Source organism: Protopterus annectens, chromosome 9.part0 (assembly GCF_019279795.1).
Source record: "Protopterus annectens isolate FY-2018-M chromosome 9.part0, PAN1.0, whole genome shotgun sequence".
Taxonomy (NCBI): Eukaryota; Metazoa; Chordata; order Ceratodontiformes; family Protopteridae; genus Protopterus; species Protopterus annectens.
Window position 1 is genome coordinate 1558693915 of NC_056743.1, and position 21953 is coordinate 1558715867.

Below are 21953 nucleotides of genomic sequence, written 5' to 3' on the forward strand. Positions count from 1 at the left end.
CTTAAAGATCTCATCCCTCTTTGGGATGTAACCATTTTACTCCAAGCTTTAACTCCTCCACCCTTTGTACCCGATGCAAAGGTGGATGTTACATTTTTGAATTGGAAAATACTTTTTCTAGTTGCTATTACTTCAGCTGAGAGAGTGTAGGAACTTAAAGTTCTGTCATGCAAACCTCTGTACATTATTTTCCACAAAGATAGGGTTTCTTTACAGACTATCCATTTTTCATACCTGAGGTAGCTAGAGAGACACCTCTCAAACAATGCATCAATCTACCAGTTTCTTTCCAATTTTTTGTATAAAGGAGAATGTATACTTTATTTGTTGGACATACATCGCCAACTACATTCCTGCCTTCATTGTACCAAAATGTTCAGGAGAGCAGACCAGCTATTTCTCTTTTTCCAAAGCCAAGATAGGTCAGGGTGTTATGAAAGTGTCTTTAACTAGATGGTTAGCTGACTTTATCTCTCATGTATAAGGAAAAAGGCTAGACATTATGTAAACCAGTCAGGGCTCATTCAACTAGAGCTGTATTAAAATCCTCAGCCTTCTTTTCCATGGCCTCAATTAATATTTGTGCTGCTGCCACCTTAACACTCATATCTTCATTTCCCATTGTAAACTGGATTTGCTGTCAAGGAATAGGGTGGCCTTTGGTTCAGATGTCCGCTGGAACATGCTTCCATGAGACCACCTTGAGAGCCAAGTAGCTGGGAGCTCTGTCTCATCCATTGAGGAACTCCTGGAACAGACAATATCTGATGTAAAAGTTGTATACTTCCCATAATGATAGATCTGTGTTGTCGGATTCCATCCATTTTGTACTTTTCCTCCCTCCATCCCCCTTCCAATTCATGGAATATTTTGTTGTGTGCTTCTGGTATTGCACTCTTTCAGATCTTTCAGATCCAGGACAGTGTCTCTATCTCAGAGATCATTTGTATACTTGAGATTGGTTACTTTGTTCTTTCTACTGTTGTACTCTCATGGGGTTGCAAGCAAACTAGATCTGAGATAATTTTGAGAACAGGAGGGGATTATGGGAGCCTGAGCTGTGTATGCTAAAGTCTAAAAGGAGCCTTAGTCATATCAGAGGTCCTATCCATTAAGGAAGGACAGACTCAGGTAACACAGATCTGTTGTTATGGTAAGTACGTAACATTACTTTAAAATAGAGAAACATTTAAATAAAGATATTTGCAAAACTCTCTATCAAGATGTCATTTAACATACACAGATTTGACTTTCAGTTTCTTATGGGCGGTTTCAAGCACAGAAGTCTGAGCAATGAAGAAGCACAAAAGCCCTCCTTCCCTCCTAAGTAATGTAAATGAAAAAAAAACATACCCAAACAGATGTTCTTCATGTCTCACTGTTGCAGATGTTCTTCGTGTTTCACTGTTGCAGTCAGTACATTTGGGTTATCTGCTTGCAGTAGCCCTCAGTCGGCCTGATTAACAAAGTCTTGGGTCCTGTGTTGGTTGTTGTCCCTTCTTCCATGACGTCAGGGGTATAAAACATGCAGCCGACGCTATTACATCAGTCTTTCTTGCCGTGTGGTGCCCGAAGCAGAAGCAGTTTGCAAGTGCCGGTCGGCCAACTCCTGAAATTTTCGTTTTCGAGTTTCAGAACCAAAGTCTTCAACTAAAGCTAAGTACCCCGTTGGGGAAACTTTTTCTTGCTCCTTACCGATGTCAGTAAAGGTTAATAATTGCATTACTTGTGGAAAGCAAATACCTCACAAAGATTTTCAGTCGTACTGTATTCCTTGCCTAGGCCCTGACCACGACATACCTTGCTGTCGGTTTTGTGCTTTATTTAATCAGCGCACTATCCTTCGTCAGTACATTTTCACCTGTAAATATTTCGGTTCTCGGTTTAATTTTCCAGAAATGTTGTCTGTTAGCCATCCGACTACCGGGATTCCGAAAAAACACAAAGATAAAGACAGAGACAGGCCGCTAAGGTCCAAAGCTGCCGACAGTGCTTCTCCTAAGCCAGTCGCCGGTTCGCCGGTACTCAGTGAGGCGCTTTTGCAGCCCCTGATACCAGCTACTTCTGATTTGCAGGCCTCTACTGAGACCCATTCGGAGACCGGTGTGCCGCAAGATGCTTCAACTGTGGAACCTGCGGATGTCTCTACCTTGGATGGGTTCAGAGCCGCTGTGCAGGCACCGGCTTCTGAGGGTGTATTCAGGCCTACCGACTTGCATATTAAACCGACGCCTCCTTCTTCATTTAGGCGTAAATCTCGAACCATGCCCAAGAAAGTGATGGCCAGGCCGCATGCTCAGGCCTCTGTGCCTAAAAAACAAATGATAAGAATGGCTGAAGATCTTATAACTCTAATCAGGGGAAACCAACCTCCCCCTTCTAAGAGACCTAGGACTGAAGTTGTTTATGAATCTTCTGAACAGGATTCTGATTTTTCTGATTCTTCTGATGATCTGGATTTGCCCTTATCTACTTATGATGATTCTGATGCAGAGGACTCTATTCCATCTGCTTCCCCTCCAGAAGATTTTTCTTTTGGTGAAACCTTACATACTCTAAGGGAGCATTTCCACTGGGAGAGCCAAGATTTTTCTGATTAGCTATACCTCCTGTACTAGACATTGTTGATGATGCCTTTTCAGAATCTAATTTAGCCCCTGATTCTTTGTCTCCTTCTCCCAGAAAACCTGACAGATATTACAGGGTTCCTGATTCACACATGTTCCTTTTTAAAAATCCTATTGCGGACCCAGAGACTATTTCACAGGGACCCAAGGGCATTAAGGCTTCTACTGCTAAAAATCCTACCCCTAATGATAGAGACTCCAGGGCTCTGGATAGATGGGGTAAGAAGGTTTACACTTCTGCAACCTTGGCCATTAGGGCTTTAAACTGCCATTTTCATATGTTAAAGTATCAACATGTTACTGGATTGCTTAAACAGAAAATGATGTTGATTACCGACTGTGCTGAAAATAAAGAATTACAGGATTTAATGCATTCTGCTGAACAGGTTGGAAAACACACTTTGCAATGTGGATTTGATTCCTTAGAGGCCTCTTGCAGGGCTGCTGTTACTGGGTCTGTGCTCAGAAGGCATGCTTGGCTTAAGAAGCAGTCTTTGCCTGATCATGTTAAAGTTAAACTGTTGGATGCTCCCTTAAATCAGGACCGCCTGTTTGGCAACAAGGCTGAGGAAGTTCTTTAAAAGATGGAAGATAAAGCTAAATCAATGCAAACTGTTAAAGATTTCTTACAAGTTCAGCCTCCTAGATTTTGTAGGCACTGGCCCTCTAAGAATTGGTCTTTTCCAGCCCCTTCCAGGTCTTCTCAAGCCAAACCCAGACACAGCAGAAATCCCAGGTTTCAGTCCCAGGGGAAACACAAGGCTAAGCAGTGGGGGGTTTCCGCACCCAAATCTAGGAGTACTAAGACTCCCCCCTATAGAAAACTGTCTCAATGACTTGCTTTTAAATCTTCCAAGCACTTCCCAACTGAATGCTCCTTTAGGCGGAAAGATTGGTCTGCAGGCCAAAAACTGGGAACTCATTACCCAGGACAAATGGGTTTTAAATATAGTGTCCCAAGGATACAGATTCCACTTCCACACGTTACCAACACCAAACGGGTGGCCAGATCTACCCCCAAATCAATGGGCAGAGGCCCAAAATCAAGTCCTCTCTCTCTTAAGCATGGGGGCTATTCAGTTGGTACCAGAAGTGGAAAAGGGACAAGGTTTCTATTCGAGATTTTTTCTGGTACCCAGAAAAGGAAATACTTGGCGTCCTATCCTGGACCTTTCTACTCTAAACACCTTTCTGGTGGTCCCAAAGTTCAAAATGCTGACTCTTCACCAGCTGCTTCCTATGCTAGGCAAAGATGCATGGTTGGCAACACTAGACTTAAAAGTAGCATACCTGCACATCCCTATCAGGGAGTCTTGCAGAAGATAACTATGCTTCAAAGCAGGCTATATGCACTATCAGTTCTCTGCACTGCCCTTTGGCTTATCTACTGCGCCCAGGGTATTCACAAAGGGCCTAGCTCCAGTCATTGCATTTTGCAGGTAAAGAAATATTCAAATATATCCATACCTGGACGATTGTCTAATTCAGGCAGAAGCTAGGACATACTTTTGCATCATCTGGCCTTTGTTCAAAGGGTACTGACTTGTCTTGGGTTCACCATAAACGAAAATAAATCACACCTGGTACGCTGTCAACAAATTATATTCCTGGGAGCAAGCTTGAATACAACTTCCCAGATGGCTTTCCTCACGCCAGAGAAACAGATTCAATTGACAACCAACATCAAACAAGTGGCCAGAAAAAAAACAGCTTATCCGCAAGGCAAGTACTGCAAGCCTTGGGGTTCATGGCCTCCTGCATTCTTCTAATTCCATATGCAAGGCTGCATATGAGGAAACTACAATGGTATCTCAAAAGCCTATGGTGTCAACATTCACAGGATCTTGAAGCAATGATTCCTGTCATACCTTGCCTATGCCTAGAGTTCCTTTGGTGAGCATAGGCCTGACACCAAAACAAGGGACTAGCATTCACACTACCCCCTGCCACACACACCTTAACAACAGACACATCAGACTATGCATGGGGGGCTCACATGGCAGGGAAGTGCATTCAGGGCAAATGGAACCCAAGTCAAATGCACCTGCACATAAATCAAAAAGAAATGTTAGCTGTACAGAATGCTCTGACAGCCTTCAAGAACCACATTCTTCCTGGACAACTAATGGTAAAGATGGACAACATCACTGTCATGTAGTACATAAACAAGCAGGGGGGCACACATTCTTACCCCCTCTGCAGACTAGCCATGGCATTGTGGAACACAGCCTTGAGCTACCAAGTGAATCTACAAGTTCAATTCCTGCCAGGAAAACGAAATACACCGGCAGACAGACTAAGCAGAAACCTCATGGACCCACAAGAGTGGAAACTGGAACCAAAGATTTTCAACATGTTGACAAGCAAATGGGGGAGCCCAGATATAGATCTGTTTGCCTCCCCCCAATACCATCAATTGGACAAATTTTGCACAAGGATTCCCCACAAGTTAGCTTGGAAAGTGGATGCTCTATTCAACTGGAAAAAACTATCAATTTTTGCCTTTCCTCCTCTGCCTCTGCTCTCCAGGGTACTACTATAGATCAAACAGGACAAGCCAAGGACATTTTTAATTGCACCAGACTGGCCACGACAACACTGGGTACCCCTTCTTGCGCAGTGTGTAGCGCTTGGCCCATGGCATCTGCGTCAGACTCCCTCCCTGTTGTCTCAGCAGGAGAACCAGATTCTGCACCCTCAGCTGCAAACCCTGAACCTAGCAGCCTGGCTAATTACCTAATTTCTCCTTTACCATCCCTCAGTAAATCAGTGATGGATATCATTTTAGAGGCAAGGAGGCCTAGTACTAGAAAATCTTATGCTGCAGAATGGAAATGATTTTGTGCTTGGAACCAATCTCAAGGGATGAGAGCAGCAGTGCCCAAATTTACCTCAGATTCTACAATACAGGACTGAGATGCTTCATAAGGGCTTGTCCTTTTCCTCCATCAAAATTCATGCTTCAGTCATTTCAGCTCATTATAGCACAGAGTCCTGCCTCTTCTCTCACCCACTGCTCAAGCAGTTCCTCAGAGGGACCAAAAATTTAAGGCCACCCAGGAGAGCTCCAACTCCATCCTGGGACCTTAACGTTGTCCTGGAGAAAACTCACTCTTCCTCCTTTCGAGGCAGCTGCTACTGCAGATCTAAAATTCTTTTCCTGGAAAACCGCTTTCCTTTTAGCAATCACTTCTGCAAGAAGGGTATCTGAATTACAGGCCCTTATCGCAGTGGAGCCTTTCATCATCTTTCATGTGGACAGGGTGTCCCTCAGAACCAATCCCTCCTTCATGCCCAAGGTGGTATCTAGTGTGGCTCTTTATCAGTCCATTCATTTGCTTACCTTCTTTCCTAACCCACAGAATAAAGGGAAACGAATTCTGCACTCCTTAGATGTGCACAGACAAGTTAGATTCTACTTGGACAGGACTAAACCTCAAAGGAAATCTGAACAACTGCTGGTGGCATTTGCTGCAGGGACAGAGGGCAAAGCTATGTCAAAGCAAACCATTTCAAAATGGATAGGCCACTTCATTAATTTCTGCTATAAGCACCATGGAAAACCTATCCCACAGGGCATCAGACCCCTTTCAACCAGGGCTGCATCTACCTCTACAGCCTTTCTCAGGGGCGTCCGTACAAGGGACATCCTAGAAGCTGCTACCTGGAGTTCTGTACATACTTTCACCAAGCATTATCATTTGCCAATTTTCTCTAAATCCAGATTTGGTTTTGCCACTGCAGTCTTGCAGGGCCTTATAGCTGGTCCTAATTCTATTTTAAATTCCTCCTCCTCCCAATCTTAGCTTTGGGAATCTACCCAAATGTAATGACTGCAACAGTGAAACACGAAGAACATAGTACATTTGTGTACAATTACCATAAATGTAGATGTTCAAGTATATTCACTGTTGTAGTCCTGGTTGCCCTCCCTCCAGCCCCCTTTCTTCATTTGGCTATACCTTTACTCCCACTTACTGTGCTCAAAAAGCTTTTTGGTGTATTTGCTTTTTTGTTGGAGGTATATCCTCGTATTTATAGATTTAATTGCTTCCCATTAGGGGGGCACTTGACATCTGGGGCAAGAAAAACTGATGTAATGGCGTCGGCTGCATGTTTTATACCCCTGACGACCTGATGTCATGGAAGAAGGGACAGCAACCAATGCAGGACCCAAGACTTTGTTAATCAGGCCGACTGAGGGCTACTGCAAGCAGATAGCCCAAATGTAATGACTGCAACAGTGAATACACTCGAACATCTACATTTATGGTAAGTGTACACAGCTGTACTTCATCACATTTGGGTTATCTGCTTGCAGTAGCCCTCAGTCGGCCTGATTATCAAAGTCTTGGGTCATGTGTCGGTTGCTATCTCATCTTCCGTGACGTCAGGTAGTCGGGTATAAAGCATGCAGCCGACGCCAGTACATCAGTCTTTCTTGTCGTGCAGTGCCCGAAGCAGAAGCAGTTTGCAAGTGCCGGTCGGCCAGCTCCTGAAATTTTCGTTTTCGAGTTTCAGAACCGAAGTCTTAAACTAAAGCTAAGTACCCCGTTGGGGGAACTTTTTCTTGCTCTAAACTGATGTCAGTAAAAATCAATAATTGTATTTCTTGTGGAAAGCAAATATCTCACAAAGATTTTCATTCATACTATATTCCTTGCCTAGGCCCTGACCACGACGTACCTCGCTGTCGGATTTGTGTTTTATTTAAGCAACGAACTATTCGTTGGCGGTATATTTACGCTTTTAAATATTTTGGTACTCTGTTCAATTATCCAGATATGTCTTCAGTAAGCCATCCGACTACCGACATTCTGAAAAAACGCAAGGATAAAGACAGGGACAGGCTGCGTAGGTCCAAAGCTGCCGACGATGCTTCTCCTAAGCCAGTTCGCCAGTACTCAGCGAGGCGCTTTCTCAGCCCCTGATACCCGCTACTTCAGATTCGCAGGCCTCTACTGAGACCCATTTGAAGTTCGGTATGCTGCGAGATGCTTCAACTGTAGAACCTGCGGATGTCTCTACCTTGGATGGGTCCAGAGCCACTGTGCAGGCACTGGCTTCTGAGGATGTATTCAGGCCTACTGACTTGCATAGTAAACTGATGCCATCTTCTTCTTTAAGACTTAAAACTCGAACTATGCCTTAAAAACCGATGCCTAGACCGCATGGTTAGGCCTCTATGCCTAAGAAACAGTTAAGAATGGCTGAAGACCTTATTACTTTAATCAGGGGAAGCCAACCTTCGCCCTCTAAGAGACCTAGGACTGAATTTGTTTATGATACTTCTGACCAGGATTCTGAAATGTCTGTTTCCTCTGAGGACCAGGATTTACCCTTATTTACCTATGAGGATTCTGATGCAGAGGACTCTATTCCCTCTGCTTCCCCTCCAGAGGATTTCTCTTTTGGTGAAACCCTGCATACTCTTAGGGAGCACTTTCGCTGGGAAAGCCAAGATTACTCTGATTCTAAAAAGAGGCTTAGGGATTTCTTACTCCTGCCCCAGCACAGGCCTTTAGCTATCCCTCCTGTACTAGACATTGTTGATGATGCTTTTTCTGAATCTAGCTTGGCCCCTGACTTTTTACCTCCTGCTCCCAGAAAACCTGATAGATATTACAGGGTTCCTGACTCTCACAAGTTCCTTTTTAAAAATCCTATTGTGGATCCTGAGACCATTTCACAGGGACCCAAGGGCATCAAGGCTACTACTGCCAAAAATCCTACCCCCTCTAATAGAGACCCCAGGGCGCTGGATAGATGGGGTAAGAAAGCGTACACTTCTGCAACTTTGGTCATTAGGGCCTTAAACTGCCAGTTTCATATGTTAAAGTATCAGCAGCATATCATTGGATTGCTTAAACGGAAAATTATGTTGATTCCTGACCGCGCTGAAAATAAGGATTTACAGGATTTAATGCAGTCGGCTGAACAGGTTGGAAAGCATATTTTGAAATGTGGTTTTGATTCACTAGAGGCATCTCGCAGGGCTGCTGTCACTGGGTCTGTACTTAGAAGGCATGCTTGGTTTAAGGAGCAGTCTTTGCCAGATCATGTTAAAGCTAAATTGCTGGATGCTCCCTTAAATCAGGATCGCCTGTTTGGCAACAAAGCAGAAGTTCTTAAAAAGATAGAGGAAAAAGCTAAATCTATGCAAACTGTTAAAGATTTCCTACAAGTACAGCCTCCAAGATTTAGTAGGCATTAGCCCTCTAAGAATTGGTCTTTTCCTGGCTCTTCCAGGCCTTCTCAGTCCAAACCCAGAACCAGCAGAACACCCAGGCTTCAGTCCCAGGGTACACACAGGACTAAACAGTGGGGGCTCCCACTTCCAAATCAGGGAGTAGTAAGATTCCACCCTATGGTAAACTGTCTCAATGACTTACCTTAAATTTTCCAAGCACTTCTCAACTGACTGCTCCTTTAGGGGGAAAGATTGCTCTGCAGGCAAAAAACTGGGAATTCATTACCCAGGACAAATGGGTTATACATATAGTTTCCCAAGGATGCAGATTTCACTTCCACACATTACCGACCCCAAACGGTTGGCCAGATCTATCCCGAAATCAGTGGGCAGAGGCTCAAAAGCAAGTACTCTCTCTCTTAAGCATAAAGGCTATTCAAACTGTAGCAGAAGAGGAAAAGGGACAAGGTTTCTACTCAAGACGTTTCCTGGTACCCAGAAAAGACCACTCTTGGCATCCTATCCTGGACCTTTCTATATTAAACACCTTTTTGGTGATTCCAAAATTCAAGATGCTAACTCTTCACCAGTTATTTCCTATGCTAGGCAAAGATGCCTGGTTGGCAACACTGGATTTAAAAGAAGCCTACCTGCACACTCCAGTCAGGGAATCTTGCAGAAGATATGTAACAAACAAAAACGGCTGGCAGGTAAAACCCAGGTATATAAAAAAAGATATGTAGAAAACCAACGATATGCCGGGTAACATACAATAGCGTCTTTATTTAAACAAACAAAAAATATATAACAGAGGTGAGCACTTTCGCAACACTAGTTGCTTCATCAGACAAGAATATGAAACACTCCATTGCTTTTATACTTATAAAATCAATTAACCCTCAATCAGTGATGTCATACATTTAATCAAAGTTTAAAGCTGTACTAGCAGAAACACACTATATGAACTGCTATATAAAAATTGTAAAAAACATTATATAAAAGCTATCTATAAAACCGAAAAGGTATAAATCTGTGTATATGTGTGCATATTTATGTATGCTAAATAAAAATACAAATGTATGTATAAATAATAATAAATAGTATAAGTAATAAAAATGATGTAAAAATCAGTGTTAAAAATTATGTGTATACAAAAGATTTATATATGTGGGAGACGTCTTGCTTTTAAAAAAGGAACCAAAGAGGTGGACCCATTTAAGCCTGGATATTTATCTGCATTGAGTTTTATAATCCATCTCTGTTCACAGTTTTCAGTAAAATTTTCTATATTTCCTCCTCTCATGTTTTTATAAATGCGTTGCAAGACAAAAAACTTAAAAGAGTGTGAGGAGTATGTGTTCATAACGTGGTGAGTGAGTGTAGCTGTTTCTCAGAATTTTGGATGTACCAGTTAACCCACTCTTAGATGTGGATTTACATGATAACCCACAAGACATTGCTAGCACTCAGAATTTATCTGAGTTCTTTAGCCAGTGTAAACAGTTGGAGAATTTGATGTATAAATATAAGAGGCTGCAATGGCAGCGCTTGCACCTACAAGCCTCACTAGAGTCTAAAATCATTCCCCGAGGTTTGAGGGTGCTGAATATGCCTACCTACGGAGATACTTATCCTGTATTCCTACGGAAATGGCAGGAATTGAATTTACAGTTTAGCGCTAAATATATGGACTTATTGATTGAGTTCTTCTCACCTATTGAACAGCAACTTAAATCTGAAATTATTGCCTTGGAGATAAGTATCAATGAGAATTTCTCACATGATACTACATTCATTAAAATGAACGAACTACAGGAAAATATTATGATTTATGAGAAAAAACTTCAAACTACTAAATTATCTAAGTTGAATAGGGACAAGAGGGACTTTGCTACAAATAATGTCTTTTCGTGGCCAAAGGAAAACACATATAGACAAAGTTTAGCTTCTAATGCTGCTAGAAATTCGTACCCTATTCCTTTAAATGAGAATACTAAACAGGATACTGCCTTAAACAGTACTTCCGGTCATAGTAACTGCTAATGTATGTGACGAGCAAACAAGGGACTGCCATTCACTCTACCCCCTGCCGCCCAAACTCTAACAACAGACACATCAGACTATGCATGGGGGCTCCCCTGGCAGGGAAGTGCATTCAGGGCAAATGGAACCCAAGTCAAATGCACCTGCATATCAATCAGAAAGAAATGTTAACTGTACAGAATGCTCTGACAGCCTTCAAGGACCACATTCTTCCAGGACAATTAATGGTAAGGATGGACAACACCACTGCTATGTGGTACATAAACAAGCAGGGGGGTACCCATTCTTACCCCCTCTGCAGACTAGCCATGGCTCTGTGGAACACAGCCTTGCACTTGGTAGCTCAAGGCTGTGGAACGCAGCCTTGAGCTACCAAGTGCATCTACAGGCTCAATTCCTGCTAGGAAAACTAAATACACTGGCAGATGAACTCCGCAGAAATCTCATGGACCCACACAAGTGGAAACTGGAACTAAAGATAGGTAACATGTTGATAAACAAATGGGAGAGCCCAGTTATAGACCTGTTTGCTTCCCCACAGAACTACCAATTGGACAAATTCTGCACAAGGACTCCCCACAAACAAGCTTGGAAACTGGATGCTCTGTCCTTCAGCTGGAAAAATCTATCAGTTTATGCCTTTCCTCCTCTGCCTCTCCTCTCCAAAGTACTACTAAAGATCAAACAGGACAAACCAAGAACGATACTGATTGCACTAGACTGGCCATGCCAACACTGGTACCCCCCTCTTGTGCAGTTTGTCACTGCTGCCTCCATGGCACTTGCCTCAGACCCCTACCCTGCTATCACAGCAGGAGAGCCAGATTCTGCACCCTCAGCTTCAAACCCTCACCCTGGCAACCTGGCCAATTTCCTAATCTCTCCATTACCATCCCTCATCAAACAAGTGTTGGATGTCATTTTGGAGGCAAGGAGACCTAGTACTAGAAAATCTTATGCTGAAGAATTTAAAAGATTATGTGCCTGGAACCAAACTCAAGTGATGGGCGCAGCGGTGCCCAATTTACCTCAGATTCTTCAATACTTAACTGAGATGCTTCACAAGGGCCTTTCTTTTTCCTCAATCAAAATTCATGCCTTAGCCACTTCAACTCATTACAACACAGAACCACCTCTCTTCTCTCAGCCACTGCTCAAGCAGTTCCTCAGAGGGGCCAAAAACTTAAGACCACCCAGGAGAGCCCCAACTCCAGCCTGGGACTTTAACTTTGTAGTGGAAAAACACACTCTTCCTCCTTTTGAGCCAGCTACAAGTGCAGAGTTAAAATTTCTTTCTTGGAAAACAGCCTTCCTTTTAGCAATTACTTCAGCAAGAAGGGTATCTGAACTACAGGCCCTTATGGCAGTGGAGCCTTTCATCATATTTCATGCGGACAGGGTGTCCCTCAGGACCAATCCCTCCTGCATGCCCAAGGTGGTATCCAGTGTGGCTCTTAATCAGTCCATTCATTTGCCAACCTTCTTTTCTAATCCACAGAACAAAGGGGAACAGATACTGCACTCCTTAGATGTGTACAGACAACTTAGATTTTACTTGGACAGGACTAAACCTCAAAGGAAATCTGAACAACTGCTGGTGGTATTTGCTGCAGGAGCAGTGGGGAAGGCTATTTTCAAAGCAAACCATTTCTAAATGGATAGGCCATTGCATTCATTTCTGCTAGAAGCACCATGGAAAACCTATCCCACAGGGGATTAGACCCCATTCAGCCGGGGCTGCATCTTCCTCTACAGCCTTTCTCAGAGGTGTACCTACCAGGGACATCTTAGAAGCTGCTACCTGGAGTTCTGTACATACTTTCACCAAGCATTACCATTTACCAATTTTCTCTAAATCCAGAGCTGGCTTTGCCACTGCAGTCTTGCAGGGCATTATAGCTGGTCCTAATACTGTCTAAATGCCTCCTCTCATCCTTAGCTTTGGGAATCTACCCAAATGTAATGACTGCAACAATGAAACATGAAGAACATAGTACAGTTGTGTACACTTACCATAAATGTAGATGTTCGAGTGTATTCACTGTTGCAGTCCTGGTTACCCTCCGTCCAGCCCCCTGACTCCTTTTAGCTATACCTTTACTCTCCTTTACTATGCTTAAAAGCTTTTTGGTTTATTTGCTTTTTTGTTGGAGGTGTAACCTTGTGTGTGTGTGTATGTGTGTATATATATATATATATATATATATATATATATTTAATTGCTTCCCATTGGGGTACACCTGACATCTGTTGCAAGAAAAACTGATGTAATGGCGTTGGCTGCATGCTTTATACCCCTGACTACCTGACGTCACGGAAGATGAGACAGCAACCGACGCAGGACCCAAGACTTTGTTAAGCAGGCCAACTGAGGGCTACTGCAAGCAAGATAACCCAAATGTGATGACTGCAACAGTGAATACACTCTAACATCTACATTTATGGTAAGTGTACACAACTGTACTTTTCCTTTGCAAACATTATACATTACAAACCATGTTGACAAAACTGCAGCTGCAAACATTATACATCACTTATATCCAGTCATTGTCAGTCAAACATTGCATAACTCATTCAAATCCTACCTTCTTTTAAACCTCATTCCTCCTCTGCATGTAGTGATTCCACAGTTCCCATTTTTTCCCTATGTAATTTGCTCCTACCCTTTTCTAAAGATCCAAATGTATATTAGTTGTATCTTTCCCATATAACTTGATCAGCATAATCGTCTTAATGTTTAAAGGAATTTGCTGGTGGTAGGAAGTGTACATTTGTTGATTATGAATGCAGTGGTTTAGGAAATACTCTAACATTTTCAGTTGTACCTTCTCAGCAGTTCTGTTTTACCTGTTCCATCCCTCATGCTCAGTAGTCTTGTGACTTTTGAGCACACATGGTGCATCTTCTATAGGGCTGCTTAGCAGTATTTATCAAAGTATGTAATATGTTGTTATTGTTACTCTTCACATTTAGATGCGTCATTTGCAGATCTCCTTCTGTAATTTTTGTTTACTGTAAGGTTGTTTTTAGCAGTGTAATGTTCATGCTTGGCTGCTTTGTGTGTGTGTGTATAAGAAAGAGAGAAGCAGAGCGATCTTGAACTATATACTGCTTTGCTCCAGTTATAAACCATGAAACATCAGTTTCCACTGTTAGAAGCTGAACATTGCTTCAGTACAGTATAACTTTAGGGGAAAAAAGACCATTTATTAGGCAGGTATTTTTTGCATGTTCTCTGTATAAGCAGTTTCAAGTAAGGCCATGAAACGACATGAAAAAAGAAGGAGTTGGCGTAATGTTAAGGTGTTTTTCTTTGGCATTGTAGCTTTTCAGTGACACAGCAATCTTAACAGTACCTTCTTGTCACAAAGGGATGGAAGTGTGGATTCCAGATTGGTAATATGTTTACCTGTTGTTAAATTAGACAACACTAGATAGTTGCAAGAATTTGAGCACAGTTGGACCTCCTGATGTTTAGTTAAAGCTTAATTTCATACCATAGTTGAGGGGGTGTAGTGTGTTTTAAGTTGGACCCATTTCACAGGCTGTAGATCAGGAAACAGGCCAGCCAACCCCATTATGAATTGAGTCTTTTCTTCTACTGCGATTTGAACTCCAAAAGGACTGGTAAAGAAAATATTTTGAGTGATATGTAGGCTTTTAAGTCGTAAGTCAACACTGAATGATTTTGTGCGTGTTAGGGGGAGAACTAGAGAAGTGGTGGATGGTAGTAGTTAACATGAAACACAGGAACTGGAAGCAGTAAAACTAGATCTTTGTGTCAATGGTTAAAAAAATCATGTGCAACAGTTTTCTGAAGTGTTTAGATCTTCAAGATTAGTTAGTTATTATATTTTGCCTCTTCCCCCACCAGTCATTCTTCCCCTTTTCCAGTTGTCAGACCCATCTCCTTGCTGCAGACTCCCACTGCAGCCGCTTAATTCCACATGTGTATGATATTCAGCTTAAATGCAGAAATTTCATGGCAGCTCTTCCAGTCCTGAGTCATCATACTTGTAAAGGGCACTTCCAGGTCTTCACTAAGAAGGGTGTCCCTGTGACAGTGCAAGTACCAACATCCCTCTCTTCCCAAATTCATGTCACTTGATCCCTCAAATGCTGGTAGCATCTCTGGCAATCCTGAGAGTAATTTTTATTTGCATCCTCTCATGGGGGCCGTAACCCATTACCCCACCCCCAGTATATAAATATACTTAGTGCAAGGTCGCACAACAGTGGAGAATTGGAAAACTCCACTGTCGCTGAAAGTGCTTTTTTTAACACCTATATTCAATTATCACTTGTGACATAGGCAAACATACATTTATACAAAAGCAACCATATTAACAAGTACACGTTTACAAATATTATACATTGCATATATTCTGTACCATTTAATCAAAGCAACATTACATAATTTGTTCAGTTTCTGCCTTCTCTTAAACTTCATTCATCTTCCAGAACATTTTTCTGTATGTGTTGTTCCCACAGTTTCCATTTTTTAATGTAATTTACTCTTGCCCTTTTCTAAAGATCTCACTACGTGTTCTTTATTTTTTTAAACAAGAAATATCTTTATTAAATTAGTACTTGTGACATAAGCAGTCATACATTTATATAAATGAAAACAAATCATATTGACATAATCCCAGGTGCAAGCATTTTACATCACAAACCATATTGACGTCATCCTAGTTGCAAATATTATATATACAGCACTTATCTGCCCAGTCATTGTCAAACATTATATAGTTTATTTAAGTCCTGCCTTCTTTTAAGTGTCATTCTTCCCCTGTATGTATTGTTCCTACAATTCCCCTTTCTTTCTATGTAATTTGCTCCTACTCTTTTTTTAAAGATCCCAATTCCAGTTGTTTTATCTCTTACTGTATTCACTACTTCTAGTACAGTTGGTGTAGACTTTGACTTCCATTTACTAATAATTGTTTTTTTGGCAGCCAACATAGTTAGACTGAGCAAGGCTTTACTATGTCTAGGCAATTCCGATTCTGTATCATATCTCAGGAAAAATAATTCCCTTAGTTGCATCAATATGCTCACCCAATATCTCTGACAGAGTAGTATGCAAGGAATCTTTAAAGTCTGCCAACTCATTACACTCCCAGAAAATATATTCACAGTTATCTTTTTCTTCCTCATCACACCACCAACATTTGCTGTCTACCTGAAGAAAATTTTTCTGAAGTCTTCTTGGAGTATAAAAATATCTTTGTAAACATTTCCAAAGAAAATTTCCTAAATCTTCTAGATTTATTTTGTTGCATATTTGGGCGACATACATATATCTCCCATTGTTTCTTTCTGAATTGCTTATCCAATCTCTTAATCCTTTCTAACCTCCTCTGATCGATTCTTATAGTTATCTTGCAATATTTTATATTCTTTGCTAATTATTCTTTTTAATATCAGCTTCTGTTCTAGATTATACTAAAAGCTCCACTAGTGCTGGCCTTTCATTTAGGAACCCCCTATTTCTTTCTCTTTGCCTAAACTGTTGATATAAATTCCTAAAAGGGAAGGCAATCTCTAACCTGCAGTCCAAATAAATTCCTGACATCCCAATTCTGTCACCTTTCCCTCTCTAGTTGTTTGCTCCCAATACCTCGGTTCCTTTGCCAGTTTTCTCCAATACATTTCAGCCCCGTTTTGCCTATTGTCTGAATCTCTAATTGTAGTCATACCTATCAGCAATATCTCCTTTCTCCATTCTGGTGTTGCCTCAGTTCTTTGAATACTTTCTGCTACTTTATGAATATAATACTCTGTATGATTGTTATTCTTCTTAAAAGTCTGCATCCAAAGTCCCAGTCTCTCCTTGTTTCTTGAGTTTTGCATCTGATTCATCATCACTCCTTTCCACTTTGAGGTATAGGTTTCTACTTGTGCTATGTATAGGATCCTTAACTGTGTGTCTCTGAAATACCCCTTCAGATTGGGTAATCCCACTCCACCTTGTTCTGTTGGAAGAATAAGCTTATCCCATTTGACTCTTGCTGTCTTCCTCTCTCAGATAAAATCCTTCTGCTTTTTACTAATTGCTATCCACAACTTCTCTTCTGGTTGATAAATATATGTCTGACCTGTGTATAAGACTAAAGGGACTCAAAACATTTTAACTGCTTCCAGAGCTTCCAATTTCTCAGTTTTTGTATTATCTTTTGTTTAATCTCTTCCCACATATCCTTAGCTGCCACACTGGAATCATTTTAATCCATACTCCTAAATACTTCATTTGTGTCCCCATAAATATGGATATTGCTGAACCAATTTGTGTGTGGGTACATAATTAAACCTATTTCCTTTGTTTTAGCTTCATTAATTTTGTATCTCGAAAAGATTTGAAACTGTCTCAAAATGTTCCACAACACTGTAATGTTCTTTTCTGGTTTTGTCAGTTATAAAATAAGATCATACTTGGAATTAACATGGCTAGGCTTGTAAAGGCTCTAGGGCCGCTAGCTTAGTAACTTTGTATGAACCAGGAACTTCCTAATAGAGCCAGCTTTTCTTGACTACCACACCAGTTATATCTTTGAATTTCTGAGTCCGTTATTTTCTTTGCCATTGGTTCTAAGTATAATGCAGATAAAAGAGAAAGAGGACACCCCTACCTGGTTCCTCTGCTCAAGCAGAAATTATCACAGAGGACTCCACTCGCTTACCTCCGATCTCTCATATACCTAATCAACCTTATAATTTTATCAGTGAATGCAAATGCTTCCATTGCCCTATTCATAAATTCCCAGTTTACTCTGTCAAATGCTTTCTCAGCATCAAGACCCACCAACAACAGTGGTATTTTCTTACATTCTTCTTCCCTCTGGATCATCAGTGTTCTGTTAATGTTGTCAAATATTTGTCTCCCCTCCACAAAACCACAGTGATCCTTATCTGTCAATTTTGGCATCACTTTTGCCAGTAGTCAAGGTTTAGTATTGAAATAGTCCTGTATGAGTCTGGATCTGATGGATCTTAACCCTCTTTAGGTGTTACAGCTACCACTTTCTTCTAGGATGTTGGTACCTCTCCTCCTCTTAAAATACTGTTAAACAAAACCTTCCAGATCTTCATCAGTTTTTTTTCCTTCCTAGCTTCAAACGTCCACAGGAATACCATCCTGTGGGGTTATGCATCTCCTTTTGTATCTCATCTCCTCCAATCCTAATGGTTAATAGTTGAGCCTCCTGTACCTCTAACCTTAGCATGTTTAATACTTCCATAAACATTTCCATTTGTATCTTTTCTGGATTTCCAGATTTCTCTGCTTTATACAGACTTTCATCGAATTTCCAAAATATTTCTAATACTTCTACAGGATCTCTTCTTCCTTGTTATAGGCTCCCTTAGCTTGGTGACAGCCCATTCTACTTTCTGTTGTCCGAGTTGTCGTGCTAAAAGTTTTTGTGCTGTAAAGTTGTTATCAAAAACAGTTGCTTAACAGCGATCTTTTTAAATGTACGCATATTATCAAGGTAATCCCTTATTTTGTATTTGGCATTCTGCAGTTGCCCTTCTTGTTCTGTGAGATTCCCCCATTCTGCAATACATTTAACATTTGTCAGTCCCTCTAAATAATTATTGTTATTAATCATATATCCCTTTCTTTTATTTCCACGCTACATTTAAACTACACTTTAATTTTCTCCCACTCCCTAGCTATATTTTAAGAAAAATAATAGCTCTTGAATAATTTACACTGCTTAGTCCTTAAATTTCTATCTTTTACACACATAGGGGGGAAACCAGCAGTGTCTCATTTTTATTTCATTACCCCGTACTTTTATTTTAGTTGTTATTGGCACATGATCTGAAATAGTTATTGAGTATGTATGAGGACCATCAGTTAAATGCACCTGTTCCTGTGAAATGTAAATTCTGTCTAGCCTAGCACAGTTTTTGTATCTTGAGGAATAATATGTAATTTCACTCCGAACTCTAGTACTGAATTCTCATCTTCCATGCAAAATATTTTCATATTTTTTTTCCAAAAGTCTAACCTCCTTTGTCGTACTTTCCCTTCTGTGCCCCCCAGATACATCTTCACTGCTGCAAATCAAATTCCAGTTCCCACCTATAAGTAATATTCATTGCTGAAAGCTGATACTTCTCCCAGAATTTTCTTAAGCTCCATTATAGCAGTTTTGGGTGGAATGTAAATACATGCCAATGTAATCCTCCTCCCTTGATTCTCTTCTATCACTATTGGAGCTCCTCTTAAAATTAATATAAGTATCCCATTTTCTTGTGTCCCAGGTATTTCTCTTAATAACCATCCTGAAAACCTTTCTTTATCAAATTCACATGTTCAGTTCTTTCCAAGTGTGTCTCCTGTAGCATAGATATTTGTAGTGTACGTTTTTAATACATTTCAGTACTCTTTCTTTTTTGTATTTATCTGAGAGACCATTGACATTTAAAGACATTACAGTTAGCATCATTGTATTAAAAAGTTGTTCCAGCTTTTGTGTTACATGTATACATTGTTTGGCAGGTAGAACTTGTATACAGTTGTTTGTCATATCCAGTTGGGCCTATGTCTTACAAAACATTTTGTTTTATTGAAAGCCCTCAAACAAAACACACACCACCAATAGCCTCCTAAAATCTATTAACTTAATACTAACACACAAAACTATGTACATATTCAAATATTGAAGTTTTACCTTCGTAATTGAAACACATGTCCCAAACTGACAGCCATAGTCAGAGACTTAAGTCAACCTAAAAGAAATGTTGCCCATGCTAAGACACATAGTGCAGCCTGTGCTTGTAATAATTGTTGTCTGGTTTTGTCTTGTCCTATGGGAAAGCATGTGAATGCTTTCAGAGAACATTGTCCTAGCCAGTTTCTCTGAGTTTTTTTTTTTATAAGCCAATTTCTCTTTATCAGATAGTTTCCATGGAGGCATGAGGACCAGATGCAGAATTGCTACTAAGCATACATTTATTTGCTAGAAAACAGCCTTATAGTATTCAGTATTCTTTTTCATTTACTTGCGTTCTCTTAAAACGTATTTACTAGATCAAGCTAAGAGCCTTAATCTAGTCATTCCCCCATGCAAGAAAATTAACCAGCCTTTTTTTTTTTTTTTTTTTTTACATTGCAGTGCCTACATTTCTTAAAACTGAACAAGGAGAAAGAGATAAGGGAGAAAATAAAAACAGGAGTACATATTTGCAATAGTATCCACATTACACTTAAAACAACTGATAAAACTTACTTTATAGCATACAAAGAAAATCATACACTACATTAAAGTAGTACAGTTAAGAAAAACATTCTGTTTTACTTAGTTTTTTTTCCTCCCTCCCCTAAGTATTTTCCCAAACATTAATGACATGAAGTAGGGCATGTACTTTAGAGTCCCCCACAAGTCTAAAAAAAGTCGAATATTTCCAGGTTTTCTTGTTCTATCATATTTCACAAATATAATTATTGTTTTGTAATCTCACATTTGTTAGTTTCTAAGTTACTGGTTTTATTCCCGTTCATCTCCATCTCCCATATCCTTTTTCCAGTTCATTTTTAATGTACTGTTGATTTTTCTAATCAACCCTCCTGCTCCCTTCTTTCTCTCCAGCGTTTTCTATTGAAACATTGGAAAAGGTTTCACTGGCACAGTCTCTCTGTGGTCTTTATTACCAGAAGAACAAGAAGAAGAGTCTCCTGTTTCATAGCTCACTTTTTGTTGGACAAACTTTTATATTTCCTCCTTAGCATGTACTTCATCAAAAAATGATTTTGTCCCTCTAAGGAAGAACATTTTGAAAATAATTGGGTGCAGCAGTTTGAATCTAAAGCTGGCTTTTCATCATTCCCTGAGTATTGGAATACATTTACTCCCCTTATGCCCGGTGTACAATGAGTAATCATTCTCCACAAATACTGTACTGTCTCCCACTTTTAGTACTTTGTCCTTCTGCCAGAGCTTTGTCAGAATCAACTCCTTCTGATGGTAGGATTGCATCTTTATTGTTAGAGGCCTAAGTTGCTTTCTCATAGCCAGGTTTGCAGCATACACACAGTGTGCCCTCTCAATTAACAACTCCTTCTGTGGAATGCCAGACTAGTTGCTTGTTTATGCTTTTATAAAATTAATACAGTCTGTTCCTTCCAGCTTCTCTATTACAGCTGAAAAGCACAAGTTTTCCCTATGTGCTCTTGTCCTCTAATTCTGTTATATTTTTGCAACATCTTTTCTTGAGCAGTCTTATATTCAGCCAGCCTTTTCCTCATTTCAGCATCTGTTTTTTGTGTTTTTATCATCTCATCTGAATATCTGATGTTAAGTTGTCAATCTCGCCTTCATTCTTGCTTGATGGTTCGGAGCCGATCCCTCGGCTCCGACTCGGCACTTGCTTTAGCTCGAGAACTCCTTTTACCAGCTCGAGGCAGCCCCATATCCCATGATGCAAGGCAGGAAGTATCCAGATCTCGTTTGCCGCTTCGCTTGGGAGGTCTTCTCTTTACCAGCTCCTGGTAAGTAATTCACTTTTGTGACTTTTAAGCCCCTTTTTACTTAAAAACCTTTTATTTTTGATAGTTTAACTTTAAACTTAACTTTTCTGACAGAAATCTCTGTCTCTTTTAAATTTTTTTAGTCAGTTAATTTCCCTTTCCCATCCCCCCCCCTGTTAGGGTGTGTGTGTTGGTTTATTTTACTATATCCCCTTTTGGGATTAATTTAATTTAATTGGACTGGTGTGTGTGTGTTTTTTGGGCACCATGTCTAAAGAGAGGGTTTCAGGTTTTAAGAAGTGTGACTCGTGCTGTCAGAAGATGTCTCTGACAGACGGTCACACTTCTTGCCTGTACTGTTTAGGCCCTCTTCACCTGCAGGACTCCTGTGCTATTTGTCACTCCTTCAGCCAGAGAGTCCTGCAGGAGAGAAGAATAAGTTGATTCTGAGGGGTCTTCTTAAGCCGGAGGGCTCTCCGCTAAGTCGGCCCCACAAAATCAACAAAATCTGCCAAGACCCAGGCTTCTGTTTCTAAGCCTGTGGCCTCGCTCCGACTCATAGAGTCGAGATCGGCTCCGCTGGAGCCGATTCTGGATCTGCTAAGCTTTCGCC